This window comes from Ambystoma mexicanum, chromosome 13, assembly GCF_040938575.1.
Source record: "Ambystoma mexicanum isolate Mex_15411 chromosome 13, UKY_AmexF1_1, whole genome shotgun sequence".
Taxonomy (NCBI): Eukaryota; Metazoa; Chordata; class Amphibia; order Caudata; family Ambystomatidae; genus Ambystoma; species Ambystoma mexicanum.
In genome coordinates this window covers 686,519,977-686,535,865 of record NC_090938.1, presented here as the reverse complement: position 1 = coordinate 686,535,865, position 15,889 = coordinate 686,519,977, and positions in this window count along the sequence as shown.

The window sequence follows — 15,889 nt, the reverse complement described above, 5'->3', positions numbered from 1 at the left end:
TGTGGTTATGGACTTCCCCCTTTCCCTGGTGTTGTCAGGTGTGATTATGGACTTCCTTCCACACTGCCCTGCTGTTGGATGTGTTAATGGACTTCCTCATGTTGTCGGGTGTAATTACAGACCCCCTTCTTCATGCTAATTTTATTGGGTGTCGTTATGGACTTGCTTCCTTTCCCTCGTTTTTCCAGGTGTGATTATGGACTTCCTTCCACACTGCCCTGCTGTTGGATGTGTTAATGGACATCCTCATGTTGTCGGGTGTAATTACAGACCCCCTTCTTCATGCTAATTTTATTGGGTGTCGTTATGGACTTGCTTCCTTTCCCTCGTTTTTCCAGGTGTGATTATGGACTTCCTTCCACACTGCCCTGCTGTTGGATGTGCTTATGGACTTCCTCATGTTGTCAGGTGTAATTACAGACCCCCTTCTTCATGCTAATTTCATTGGGTGTCGTTATGGACTTGCTTCCTTTCCCTCGTTTTTTCAGGTGTGATTGTGGACTTCCGTCCACACTGTCATGTCGCTGGATCTGCTTATGGACTTCCCTTACCGTTTGCATGTCGTCGGGTGTAATTGTATACTTTCCTCCCCATGTTGTCGGGTGTGATTATAGACTTCCTTCCTCCCGCTCATTTCATTGGATGTGGTTATGAACTTCCCTCCTTTCCATTGTGTCGTTGGGTGTAATTGTCGACTTTTCCACTGGTCTCGTTGCATGTGATTATAGACTTCTTCCCTGTGCTTGTGTCATCAGATGTGATTATAGACTTCCTTCCTTGCCCTCGTGTTGTTGGATGTGATTATAGACTTCCTTCCTTCTCTCATGTCGTTGGGTGTGATTATAGACTTCCATCATTGCCCTTGTCAACAGATGTGAGTATAGACTTCCTTCCTTGCCCTCATGTCATCGGGTGTGATTATAGACTTCCTTCCTTGCTCTTGTGTCATTGGATATGATTATTGACTTCCTTCTTTGCCCTCGTTTGGCTGGAAGTGATTATAAACTTCCTTCCTTGCCCTTGTTCGTCGGGTGTGATTATAAACTTCCTTCCTTGCCCTCGTGTCGTCGGGAGTGATTATAAACTTCCTTCCCGCATGTCGTCGGGTGTGATTATAAACTTCCTTCCTTGCCCTCGTGTCGTTGGATGTGATTATAGACTTTCTTCCTTCTCTCGTGTCATCGGGTGTGAATATAGACTTCTTTGCCCTTGTGTCGTCGGATGTGATTATATACTTCCTTCCTTGCCCTCGTGTCGTTGGATGTGATTATAGACTTTCTTCCTTCTCTCGTGTCATCGGGTGTGAATATAGACTTCTTTGCCCTTGTGTCGTCGGATGTGATTATATACTTCCTTCCTTGCCCTTGTGTCGTTGGATGTGATTATAGACTTCCTTCCTGCCCTTGTGTCGTCGGGTGTGATTACGGGCTTTCATCCACACTTATAGGAGAATACTTGGATTCCATTGGATGCTGCAGACCTCCTGGAAGAATGCCTGCTTCCTTCCTTCCTGGAGAAACTTCAGTTTCCTTTACTGCCCAGAACTATAACAGCTCCTTCTTCTGGTTGGTCATTTCTGCTGAAGTTGCATCAGGCTGTTGGCAAAGCTGTTTTGGAGAATAAAATGGGGAACAGTTGCAGCCAGAGACGAAGTAATAACCATACTGTGGGATATCCTAGGTGCATGTAGTCGCATCAGAGGAGTGGATACCCAGACCTGTGAAGTACTGTACGCTTATTCTTTTCTTTCTTGTGTCCTAGTCTCACCTCCTAAAATGCATTCAGAGAACCTCCTGCCAATGTGTCATCTTTCTACCTCTTCTGTGAGCCCAAACATGCTCAGTGCCACGGATGAAGGATAACAGTGCTTTTATCTTTCCAAAGAAACCAGTGCATTGCCACTACTCTTGGTCCTCAACTCTTCAGAACAATATAGGTCCTCTGTAGTGCCTAGACTCTGTGAACACAACGCCTCATAGTGGGGCCATTCCCTACTTTGGCTCCCCCCCATATCTCAGACATAGAGGCAATAATTACTTTCCCAATCATACTAACCACAGAGACGATGTATATTTTTTGGAAAGCACACAAATTGAGGACGGTTCCAGCCTCCTTTAGCAAAGCAATGTCCTACTGTAGAGGAGGTCCCAGACATGGCCTGCACCCCTTCCCCTCATTTCGAGGTACCAGGAGCGTACTTGCCAAGGTATGTGACGTATGAGGAGCAAATGAACCAAGAAAGAGCTGCACTGGGACTCTGCCCAGTATACATCAGAAGATCCATACCTGTTGAAGCACCCATAACCAGACAACCCTGGGCAGCACGGTACCCTATCAGACAGCCATACCAGCCGCTGATACAAAACGAAGAGTACCTACAGACGGTCCATGAAGAGACCCAAAGAGCCCTAATGGAAGGCCAGTGGAAATGACACACGGGCCTGAACAGACTTGTGAATGAACCAAAGCGGCTATCAAAGATAGCACGCCAGTGCGAGGAACTACAAAAATAAATGTAATAGACACAGAGAAGATACGATGTTAAAACGTGAGGAAACGTTGCTACGAGACAAGACGGAAGCAACCAACCTGTCAAACGTGTGTAAACAGGCTTGGAACGCAAGAAGCTAAGAAAACGGTACTGCTTGCTATGCTTAGTAGATTAATAGAAGCGGCATGCGCCAACTATATATCTACCTCAAGAAGCACATTATACAAGTGCGACTCCATTTTGTAAAGCAGAAATGTGCCCAGGCTGCCAGAGGCCTAGCAGGCCAAGTTTCACAACCCAGCCAGAGTCAAGGGGAAGAGTGGAATCGAAACTTAACAAAGAGCGGCTCATGCCTGGGAAATCGAGGTCAACCAGAGAACGGGAGGAGTCAACTCGCAAGAATCAAACTTCAGAGCATACCAGCCCGCCTGTGAAGGTCAAGATACGAGAGGCCCAGGCAGGTGGCAGGGCCAAAGCAGAATTAAATACAATAAAAGCTGGAAACTGAAGCAGATTCATGGTGAACAAACACGTGACCAGCCAGGCGCGAAAAGATACCATCGCCTGATGTCATCCAGAAACCGAGGATGCCATAACTTTTCCTGATAAGAGGCTACAGTTCCGAGGCCATACCCAGCCAACTAATTGACACATAGCCCTAAAATACTGATTGATGGAAGGGAGGCAGGGTGAAACTTGGGACACCAGGCACCTGGGTGTCCATTCAGCATGCCAATAATTAAAATAGGGATTTATGTCTAGGCGTGTAACCCGCCCAATCAAAAGAGACCAAGTTATCTGGGTCCTATAGATAATAGAACCAATAGGACGTTATACTTGTAGTGACGTCAATCACGTGTGGTGTAGTGGGATGGGCGTAGACGCCCACCCGATTAGAGTTATCCAATCCGCATGCCCTATTATCATATACAGATATAGCACCTATACTTAAGTTACCTCTCCTAACCAATTATATTGCATGTCGAGTTTTGTAGAGTTAGACGTCAATGATGACGAATATTGCTTATAAAAACTGCTGTTCAACTGAAGTTCGAGGAAGTCGGAGCGAGACAGGTGATCGCAATGCTGCTGATTTCCATTTGTTTCCCTGTTTGATGTACTTGTCATTAAACAGACTTCCCTTTGCCAAACTACTGAGTCCTCCTTATTGAGTCGTGTTGGAGTAAGTGAATCCTGCACCCCAATTCCTCACATGGTGCAGCTATCTTGTCTTACAGGTAGTAGAGGGTACGCACTGATCTATGGGCCCGTCAGTGAAACCCCGCTCCCCAGTACACTACAGCACCTTTTAAGCTAGCCCATTACATTTCCTGGTCTTGCAACAAGATTTATTGTCCACGGGTGACACTTGTCGCTTCCGGTTTGCAAAATAGCGGCCTTCTGCCTCTGGTTAGCAACTACCAGGCAGTAATAGACCTGGGACCACAGCGTTCTGTTGACAAGGAGTCTCAACTGTCCGTAAGGGAGTCAGTGCCCGTCGAAGCCCAAACCTGGCTCGACTGTGGCCATCGGGTACTGCTGGTGGCCGAAACCACAGCGTCAGAACACTTCCCCGGCTAGGACCGGCCCATAACTCTGCCTGTGACACAAAAAGAAAAGTCAGCAACAAAATGACACAACCTATGAACAGAAGCAATTGTTAACACAGTACAATAAAGAACCTTAATTCCTCAACTGCACCCCTAGCTAGACATCAGGGTGCTCCTGCCCCCTACAGTACCCATCCAGGCCCAACCTATTCTACCCAGATCTAACCAACTGCCGGCAGCATGAACAAGGGAGAGGGTGGGAAGAACTTTGTTTGGGGCTTCAAAAAGTGAAGTTGGCCTAGCAGCCCCTGACCTTATGCATACTCCCCTGGACCCTGAGCCGGTATCGGCTGGCTCAAATGAACACCCTTTCCGCCTCCCACAGGAGAGACAAAGCATTAGTTACCCCAGTGGGGGGAGGGCAGAGGGGTGGGCCTCTAGCACTGTCGCCCCCTAGGGGCCTGGGGAGCCTCTGAACAGTAGGCAACTGTTCTAAGCAATTCTGTGCAGCGCCTAGACTCTGCGGACATAACTCCTTGGAACAGCATGCAGGTGTTTTGAAGTATTGTGTAGTGCTTTGCCTCTATAAACACAGCTCTTCAGAACAGTCGTCTGTAGTCGGCCTTTCCCAGTGCTCAGACTTTGGCCACACCTCCAGAGAGTAGCACACAGGCACACTAAGGAATTCTGCATAGTACTTAGGCTCTGCAAACTCTGCTCTTCAGAAGAGTAGGCAGACGTTATCAGAAATTCTGTGCAGCGCCTAGACTCTGTGGACATGACTCCTCAGAGCAGCATGCAGTATTGTGTAATACATTACTGAGGCAACAGCTCTTCAGAACACCGTCCAGCGTTTCTCATCGCCTAGATTCTGTGAGCACAGCTCCGCAGAACTGTAGGAAGTCTTTTCAATTCATTCTGTGCAGCACTGCTTGTCAGAGGCAGGATTTTCAATTAACTCTATTAACTGCCTAGACATGAATCCTGTGCAGCCCCTAGATTCTGTGAACGCATAGTTGCCAACATGACCCATTCCAATCTGTAGGTGGTTGTCCAGCCCTGTTTTTTTTTTCTTTGCATTCTGGGATTTGTATTCCTGCTTTTCCCCATTGTAAAACTCAGACTACAAGTTGCAGAATGCAAAGAAAAAACAGGACTGGATAAGCACCTACAGATTGGAATGGATCATGTTGGCAACTATGTTCAGACCAGAGCTCCCCAGAGGAGCATGCAGGCATTCCGGTGCCCTCTGTCAGTGCCTATATCCTACGAGAATAGCGTCTTGGAACAGCATGCATGCTTTTCAATGAACTATATGCAGGGCCTAGACTCTGCACACACCTTATTAGACCCGGATGCAGGCATGCAGGTAATATAAGAAACCCTGTGCCGTTCTTCAACTCATTGAACATCTTCTCAGAACAGCTTACCAGCATTTTATTTTAAGGAATTCTGCGCAGTGCCTAACCAGCAGTCTGCAACCATTGGCTCCCCAGATGTTTTTGACTATGACCCCCCATGAACCCTCCACCATTGACTGTGCTGGCTGGGGTATGGCTAAATGGGAGTTGTAGACCAAACATCGGGAGAGCCAAAGGTTGCAGACATATGGCCTTGACTCCATGAACACAGCACCCAAGGCCAGCAGCTGTCTTTTCAATGAATTATGTGGGTACGACGTTTTTACAACAAAGTAAATTCCTTTTTTGATAATTTACTTCGTTGAAATTGCTTTGATTTTCTTTCCAAAATGCTATTTTTTCAGGGGTGGCGGTCCCCCACTTGAAGCGTTTTCGTCCTTCACTGCCACCCCTACCTCAAAACCCACAGCCCCCCTTTTGCCTCTTAACCCCTAAATACAGAATTCAACGTAATTTGAAGTAATTGTAACAAAGTACACTTCCTAGACTCTACGAACACATCTCCTCAAAATAGCAAACATTTTAGTGAGTTCTGTGCCACGCCTAGACTCGAATACTTGTCTGGGGTTGCTGTTGGTAATCTTGTTCAGAGGAGAATTGCCTACTACCCAAGTGGGTGGGACAAGACAGATATGCAAATAAATATTTCTCCTCTGTGAAAGGTACAGTGAGCTCAAATGTGGTTGTAGACACTCCCGACTGACCACCTTCCCAGAGAACAGGTTATTTGACTATGTTCTCGGTTGAGGGGATGCCTGGCCTTTTTTTTGAAGTTTTAGGAACTTGGGGTTTCACCCTAAATTACCCAGGGTAATCCAGACGTGGACCCCTTCCTCACTGTGCTTTAGAGAGACTCAGCTTCACCTCACTGTTGTTGCCGACGAGGCCAAAACATGTGTCTGGGATTGCTGTTGGTACTCTTGTTCAGAGGAGAATTGTCTAGCATTTTGGTACTAGGCTGAGCAAGTGGCTGCGACCAGAGAGATATGCAAATAGAGATGTCTCCTCTGTGAAAGGTACAGTGAGCTAAAACGTGGTTGTAGCCCCTTCCCGGGTGCACACTTTTCCAGAGAATAGGTTATTTGGCCATGTCATTCTTGGTTGAGGGGCTCCCAGACCTTTTTTGGAATGCTTAGAAGAGTTTTCTGGAAAACTGTCTTGGGAGGACAGCTCAGGGGCAACGTGCTCGTCTTGGAAGCAAGATGACTTGAAGCAACACAGGTTCGATCCCCGGGTCTGCGCTTAGAAACCTCTGGCTATTAAGCACGTTATAAATAACCTATCATATTCTATCACATCATATCAAGAGGAGCCAGGGTATTGGATTTAATTGTGTGCAGCAACGTAGCTCTCTAAAAAACAGCTCCTCAGAATAGCCAGCAGGATTTATATGGACTTGGCCTAGATTCTGTGAACAAAGTTTGTCAGGACAGCCTGTAGGCAATCTTATAACCATAGCTACTCTGAACAGCATGTGTGCTTTGCAATGACATATTATGACATGGTGTGACAATCCAGGAGGGCCATCCGTGAACCAAAGAGTGACTGACCGAGAAGGACGGGTGCTTTATGAACCCAGAAACTATGAGTGAACTGAAGGATGCTACCATTATGATGCACCCTGGCATCCTGGGGTTTAGAGCAGGGAATGGACATTGGACTGTGAGATTAGGTTCTCTTCCTGTACAGCCTTGCACATATCGTTTTCTTTGAACTGTTATCAAAAGATCTTCCCTCTTGTGCTTTAGTTGACAGCCATAGCTCCTGTAGGAGTTCACCCAACCCATATCCCAGGGAGTGAAAACCCAAATCTTCGGGTGCTCCTTACAGCAAAAGTTAAGATCCTTGAGATGGAGGACCAGGACTGGAAACCATTCCCCGCACTAGTGTTTTGTTTCAACACCTCCTGGTCAATCTTTTTATTTATATTCCGTGTCCACAGTTTTCTGTTCATTTCCCATCATCACAAGTTCACCCCGTGACAGAGCGTGAAATGCGTATGTGTCCGCTAGGTTGGGGCATAAAACCTGGCGATGTTCTTATATCAGCCTGAAACCACAGGGGGTTTAGCTGTCTAGACCCTGGATCCAACTCATCCACTCTGTCTGGGTAAGGACAAGTGATTCGTGGAGTCTTGCTAGTTCTGTGGGCAGTAAGCTCCTGCCTGTTCCTCCAAGGGACGGGACTCCGCGTCCTTACCACTTCCAGAGTTTGTAGTGAGTTTTTCAGTGAACCTCGTATAACCTCTGCTCCTAGCAGTTTGCATCAGATCACTGAGTTCCTGGACAGAGCCAACGACATGGGATCAGGCAAGCACCTGATGTTCAGCTTTTACGGGGGGGTTATGGGAAAGAACCCTCCCCCCAGTCCCACTGCCTGGGATCCATTGAATGTAGACGTATATGGGATTTATAAAGCAAAACCTAGCTGTGAAGCAACGGAGCACTGTACATAAGGGATGCATCCAGGGGACTAGAAGTAAGGGTGCAGAGGTAGCAGAGGACCTGGGGTGGAGGGCAAACAAGGAAATGAGGGTGCTCCGTCAGCAGAGAATTTGGGTTGAGCAGAGCAATCAGCAATGGTCCTTAAGTGTGGGATGAAGAGGGCCCGTCTTATCTGCATTGGTAACGTATCCCAGAATCACGGTGCATCGTGGGAAACGTTTGTTTCCTATGCGTTCTCTTTTGCAGTTCCGTAATTCCATTATGTGAATGTAGCAGCTTCTGGTGTTGCGGTGGCCGCTGGAGATGGTGCGTTTCTCTTGGTGTTTTGGTTGTGACTCCTTTGTAGGTGATGCACGCCGTCTTTAACTTGCTGTTTGCTTGATGGGGTAGTCGGAGTGGCTCCTTGAGGATGGCGGTAATGTTGTCACATTTTCTTAGTCCTGTGATGGGGCACGTGACAGTGCTCTGGACAGCTTTCAGAGTGGTCAAGGTGGCATATGGGACACCTGCGAGTTGGTGCTGTGCAAAGTAGATGTATTTGATAACACAACACCCGGTTACACCTTGGTAGCAGGATACGATTCTTTATGGTATGAGGCAGTTCCAGTCTGCAGTGGGTTGCTGCCTGAGGGATCCCGCAGTGTTCAGGGCAAATGCAATATCCGTGTGCGGCGGGAATGGCCGGCTGTGGAAAATGCATGGTCCCCAGGGTACTGCATGCCCTACTCTTGGTGTAGTCACAACTGCTTCTTTAGGTCCAAGGGAAACACTATATTTGTTGAGATGCATAATGGAATATTAGACATCCATAGGAGAGCCAGAGGTACAGGGACTCCGTAGGGCACCAATGATGTGGAAGGCAACCCTGGAATCAGGGCCATCCTTAGCAGCAGCCCAGGGAGCAAAACAAAAATGTGGTGCACTTCCCTCCTCCTCCGCACACCCCTTGTCAGGCGGGGGAGGAGGGTGCACCACATTTTACAATAGGAGCTGCAGCGCCCTATTGTGATTAAATGCGCCACACTCCCGAGTGCGAGGCGCATTTCATTTCAAGATCTAAGTAAAGGAACTCAGTGTGCGATGGTGGGACACTGCGCTCTCCTAACCCAATGTTTAAATTACCATATTGAGCGCAGTATTTGTGTTCAAATTCTGATTAGCACTTAACGTTCAGCATCAATTGTCTGGAGGCTGTAACGCCACAAAACAACCCATATAAGTAAATTCAAATAATAATAATTAGACCACACAGTAGAAGCTCATAATCATATACCATATAGCGTTTATATGCAAATGACATGCATCTGTGTAATAATACCAACAAACTCAAAATCACCTACCAACATTAACTACTTAGAGGGTATTAGCATAATTGACCTAAAAACATTTCATCGCATTTCTTTGACCTTTTTTTTGGTCAAATTTAATTAAATTTATGGGGGGTGCGTAAGGGTATAGATTAGGTTAAGGGGAAGTGAGAGGGTTGTGGGGGGTCACCCCCCGCATTTCAAGCCGAAAAAAAGGTCAAATAAATCCTATCAAATGTGATTAGGTCAAATGTTTTAGGTCAAATCGACCCAAACCCCTTAGAGCCTGCGCTAATGTTTCGCCCCATTCCTTTGTCCAGGTAAGTTAAATCCCTTGTCTTACCATAAAATAAAAATTCAAACAATGAAAAAGCAAAGTTTGCATACATTCACAAACCACAAAATGTGTGTAGCAATTTGAGAAATGAACACTTTGGTTCTTTCTAATCCTACATTCATCAAAAATATATTGGAACATTACACTTGTGCGTCGCAACTAATCTTAATCCACAATCCTCCCATGGGTAAGAGATCTGAAGAGTGAGGGACACAATGGTAAACAATTGTGAGAGAAAGATAAAGAGGAGGTGTGATAGCATAAAGTCATATTCTACCGCAAATTATAATAAGTGTTCACCAATATTACCCTTCAAAAATACCTGAGCATTTGGTTAATAGTCAATGTTCAATGGCTAGAAGCCCACTAGGTGACTCAAACCCACATTGCTCCCCCATATAGCCGTGTGGGTTATAAAGCAAATTTTAACAGAACCTGTTTGACATACAAATGAAACATTGTGGAACGATACAGATGGAAAGGGGGTAATGTACGCCCTTGAAGCCTGTGACAAAATAATTCCCATGGTCATTGCATATAAATGTTACCTATCTAGCGATTGATGTTAAGTTCTCTAATTTATTTCAAAATTAGAATCAATTTCACTCAACCAATGAGTAATCCTGGATAGCCGATGTCCGATCGTCTGCCTATAAACATAATACATAACCCTATTAGTGTAATGTTCATATACTCCATCTCACCTATAGATCCATAATCCCATGGTGTATATTTTAGCACTGTGCAAGATCCTTCATGGCATTCTTAAGACTTGTTATTCAATTTTCCAAAGTTAGTCAGCTTTCCCCGAAAGAAATGTCTGCAAGAAATATATTAAGTAACTAATTGGTATGCTGAATTCAAATATAGTGTTTTGTATTTATATAACAGAAGGCACAACATGGTTATATTCTACCAAAGAAAGTTGTCGACTCAGATTAATGTGCTTACATATAAAAAATATGAAAAAACGATTGGGTACCTTGTATCCTTTTTCTAGTGTTCACCCTTATCATTAAGGATCATTGTCCTCATCTTCTTATTCTTGTTTGCCAGGTGTTGGTCTAGGGAAATATATAGACCCTCTTTAGTATCCTTTATAACATACATTGTAGTCAATATCCAATTATAGTAGCCACTACATTAATAGTTTGAACCATAATGATAATTATGGCCAGGAACTTATCAATTCTGACTTGGTACTATTTCACGAGATGCGTAGGCGTTCCACGTGTAGGATCGCCGCCGCCATCTTGTGAATAATGTAAATAGCGTCACGTTCGTGATGGCACAATGTGGTGACATCCTCCATTGCATGACATCACTGTGTTGTTCACTATTGCGGCCATTTTGAGCATAGATGCCCGCATTGATGCGTGTGTATGCCCCATATAATTTGCATTGTAATAGCAACTTTGCTGATTAATTAGTGAAGAAGGAATTCAGCGGAACACTGAATATCATAACTGATTTGACAATAATTTATTATAAGTCTCTTTTCAAATGAAATGAAATCAACAATCATGTATTTACCAATTCTTAATTGTTATTACAAATAATCCATGTGATGGATTGAACCCAACAATAAGAGGTCACCAATTATTTGTTATAAAAACTATAGGGCCCATTTTGATCATTTGGGCTGTCACCAAAATGATCTATTAGATGGATGTACCTAGCAGCAAGTGAGATCAAAAGCAAGTGAGATCAAAGTATGTAGAGAGATGCACTGAATAGTTTGATTTGTAACTAATTACTTCAAAATGTTGTTCGAAATTATAATCTCATTTTACAGTTACCAATTTTTTATATGTAACTCCGCCAAGCCTGTCAAAATGTGTCCAGACTTGCATCTGTGCCCATATCCTGTCAATACAGCGTGCGCCTTCTCACACTATGCCAGCTCGGCGGAGACCTTGAAAGACTCCCCCGAGCGGGCGTGGTAAGGGGCCAATGGCACCCCGGCTGGCCCGGCCCTGCTGATATTCCCTGAAGGCAGTGGCGTCGCTAGGTGGGCGGGGAGGGCCCGGGCCCCTCCTCTGAAATCCTGCCCCCCCCCCCCGGGCCTCCCACCTCAGCCGGGCTACTTTGTCTGTTCTGTCTACAGTGCTGTGTCTGCCCGCACAGCACACACACAGGGCCACGATCCATGCTGCCGCACAACAATGAAGAGCTGTTAAGTTCCCCCTGCAGCCAAGAGCAGCCCCTCCAATCAGAATGTAGCACACAAAACCGCTAATGATGGGTCATTAGTGACTTAATGGTTTAGTGCCTACATTCTGATGGGAGGAGAGGTGCATTGCGGTGTGGTAGTTGGTGTGCACAAAAGATTCTCTGCAGGAGTGCTTCTGACGTAACACATTGCCCTTTTATAGGCGGCCCTCCCTGCCTACTTTTGTCTGTGCCCACCCTACTTTTGTCTGTGGCCCCCACTGTGCCCCTCCTAAATTTGATTCCTGGCGACGCCACTGCCTAAGGGTGGCCACTGATGTGCAAAGGAGCTGGGCATGACCAGTGGCTGGAGAGGAGCCCTGAATGCACCCACGGGGGATGGCACTACCCGAGGTGTAGGGGTGTCATGCAGGGAGCACAGGAAGGGGACAGGAAGCAGGTCGCAGAAACAGGGCCATCTTAAGCACTTTTGGGGCCCTGGGCACGGACATCTTTGGGGTCCACCTCCACCAAACCAAAGAAATTAAGGGATCAAGAATATTGGTTGCGAGCCCCCCCACCCCGCCACCCGTCGTGCTCACAACCTGTAGGTTGATATGCTGTGTCGCAGCATAATAAGCATGTTTACTCCCTTTAAGTCCTCTTACCCTCTTCTTTTTGCTCTATCTAATCAGAATGATAAACAAGTAGAATTTGAAGACCAACATTAGCAGTCTACAAAGGGGTTATTGTTCTAGTACATACAGGATACTTTTTTATCAATAACATCCAGGAAGGTAAATGTAGTATTAATGCAGGACCGTATGTAAAAGGTACATGTAACCCATAATAGACAGAGAACTCGCATTAGCTGCCTCACAGAATGCAAAAGTGCTCATGCATGGATAGAGGTCACCAATTGGAAGGAAGGAGAAAGCTACACATACCGTAGCATGGATAGTGGAGGTAGATTAGAAGCTACCAGGAAGGTCTCTTTATCCAGACAAACTGAGATTAGAAGTGGGATATGGTTTTCAAATAGTGTAGCCATTAGATAACAAAGGAACAAATGCCTGTGGTTGCCATATAAATATGCTCACTATTAACACAGTGACACCATGAATAAGGCTTTTATGAAGATCATACCATGAGAAGGAAATCACTTGGAAGGGCTGACAATTTTGAAAGGTTTAGGGACTGGCAATATTGAGAGGTTAGGCAATCAATACAAGATTAAATGAGATGCCCAGGATCACACATTGGTTAAAGGGTGAAGTGGTGAAGCTGGGTTTTGTGCCAACTCTGCAATTTCTGCATTTGAGCACTTTCTTTTCCAGTTCTTACCATGAACTAAAACAATCTCATTTTATTAAAAAAACGGACTTGGAAAGTACACAAATCACATTACCAAACATGACCATTTTTAAACAAAATATTATAGAAGGGTTTATGCAAAATGGGAATGATTCTAGCTTCATTCTCTCCATCGTCATGGGAAGTATATAAGAACTAGCATACCAATTGATGTGATTTAACAAATTTAATCTGGGTTTGTCTTTTGTATTTTAAAGCTTTAAATATTTCCAAAACAATGTCTTGTGGCATTTTCATTTATAAACATGTATAAAAACCTTTTACCTTTACCAAAAAGCAACTGTTTTTGGTGTCGAACAAGCAGACCTTAAAATATGCTTGCCTGAGGCCTACAACATATGGTCCCCTCTCTTCTGTCTACCCACCCTTCCACCCAAATGGCTTCATAAGAAGAACAATCAAGTAATGGGCTAAACAAACGATACCAGCAGTATGCAAGAAGGCAAACCTCACAGAAGTCAGCACAGTAATGTAAGATATATTAGATGATTTGACCAGGATCACTGTATCATCTGCTGGCAAATCCAGGATCCAAAAATGAACGCTGTCGTTCCATAGTCTTGAATTTGGATACTTATTCACCTCTTGGACTAACAGTTTATGCCATTGTTGGAGGCGATTGCCTAGGTTTTACAGCACCCCATCTGAACAAATACATTCCTAGACTTTCACCATACGGATGATAGCTTAGTTTTTTTTAGCAACCCCAATCTTGTGCAGGTACATTGCTGATAATAGCAGATGTGGTTCTGCAAAACCAAGTACATATGCAGGCAGGTTTATAAACTTCAGACATAGGAAGGGCTCGGCCAGCCTTGCTGGAATGTGATATTCTAATTTTGCATATGAACACATATCTCGGCAATGGGTGCTTCACACACTGAGCTAACTTCAGAACCATTGTGGCACTCAATTTATCAATATGCATTTCACCATTGCCTATTGCACATGATCAACATAATTTGCACAGGAAGAAAGAATGCTACAGAGTTGTGCCATAAGAAACACACAAACTATGTATACCACAGTGAACACAGAAAGCAATACATGATGAATTGATCAAGACAGAATGCACTTGCCAAAACAGAAAGCCAATTGGTTTAGAGTCTCAGCAGCACCCCATAAAATATCCCGACGTGTGCTATTTAAGAATGGTGAACAATGGAATCTAACTTCTACAGATCAGCTGGCCTTGTGAGGCCCCCTCCAAGGTGGGGGCCCTGGGCAAGTGCCCCTATTGCCCTCCCATAAAAACGTCTCTACGCAGAAAGAGACCCATATTGACGCCATCTTCCCTCTGCCTTGGGTTTCCGGTGAAAACTATCCCTAAGGAAATGTTACCAACGATACTATTGCCAACAATAATGCCTCCAGTCCAAATCTTGGGAAAGACAAGCAGCTAACGTGAACATCAGAGTGGGCGTGCCCCGGAACTAGTAGAGTAAATGAACTCAGTCCTGAGTGTGTGGAGGAAGTGATGGCAGGGGGCAAAGAAAAGGATGAGCAACTCAGGAAGGAGAGGTGAGCCAGTGGAATAACGTCCTACCAAAGTAAAGCAGGAAGGAAGGCCCGGAAAGCTAGTGGGGGCAAAGGTTAGGAGGCGGGGAATGAGGGTGGGCTCAATGATTAGGGGAATTGGATGCAGCTTTGGCAGGAGGGGTGGTGCACAGAGAGTTAGGCCCCTCCCAGGTTGGAAATGGACACTTCTGCTTGCCATATATGTGGCTCGGATCCTGCGTGTCTGGTGTAAGAGCCCAGAAGTTGGGCCACAAGGCTGAGACGGAGGAGAGGTCTCCAGGCGGGGGCTATACCTGCAGGTCTTTTGGTTTAAGCCACGGATAGAAGTTCAGGTGCTTCAACCAAAAGGCCAGCTAGCCCCGGGTCCAACAGTGCCGGCATTAGCGTAGCCTCGGATCTTTTCCAGACTTAGCAACACCCCTGTCACAAGGGATTTTGGAAACTGGGTCAACCCTCTTCCTTCCCAGGGCAAAGCTCCTGTTTTAGAGCAGTGCTTTGTTTGCAGGCGCCCATCAGAAGTCTTGCCGCCGCTGTTGTTGTTTTTGGATGCAGGTCGCTCAGGAGGTAGAGCACCGCCAATCGTTTGCCTGTCCTTTCCCACAGAGGCAGGAAGCATCCAGCGCTACCTCTCTGGAATAAAGCAGGTGTGGCAGCGACAGGCTATTGCATCTGACTGACTATAGGCAAAAAATGGTTGTGCTTCCAAACGCGATAGATTTGTTGCTGTTGCTGCCTATGGCCTGGGGCCGTTTCAGATTGGCCAGCATAGTTTCCAGTATTAACGTGCTTGCGAAATACGACGTCATGCGTGCCGTGGGGCTGGCTTAGAGAGAAGGCCTTTGTTCATCCAGCACAAGTACAGCAAGGCCACGTGACTCCTGCCACACCTATCGGCCGCTCGTTGCTTGTCTTTTTTTTCCTCGCTCCTTTTAACACTTTTTTCGCCTGTTTGGTAGGTCCCATCCTTTCTATGTTTCACATGTCTTCCATGTTTTTCCTTTTGCAGTTGTTGGGCTGGTGCAAGTGGAACATGGTCCAGTGAACTCTTCCCAGCTTCAGTCAGTAGCTGTCAGGCTAAGGTGACCAGATTTTCAAAGTAAAAAACCGGGACTGCCACAAACATAAAAGAAGGACTACCATGGCAGACCCTCCTGCCCCGACTTCAGAGGGCCAAAACTCCAGGACTGTCCTGGCTAAACCATGACGTCTGCTCCCCCTATGTCAGGCTCTCTGATATCGCACAGGGACAGATGTTGGCTACCACCAACTCGAGGTGCATTGTTAAGGCAAAAGGGT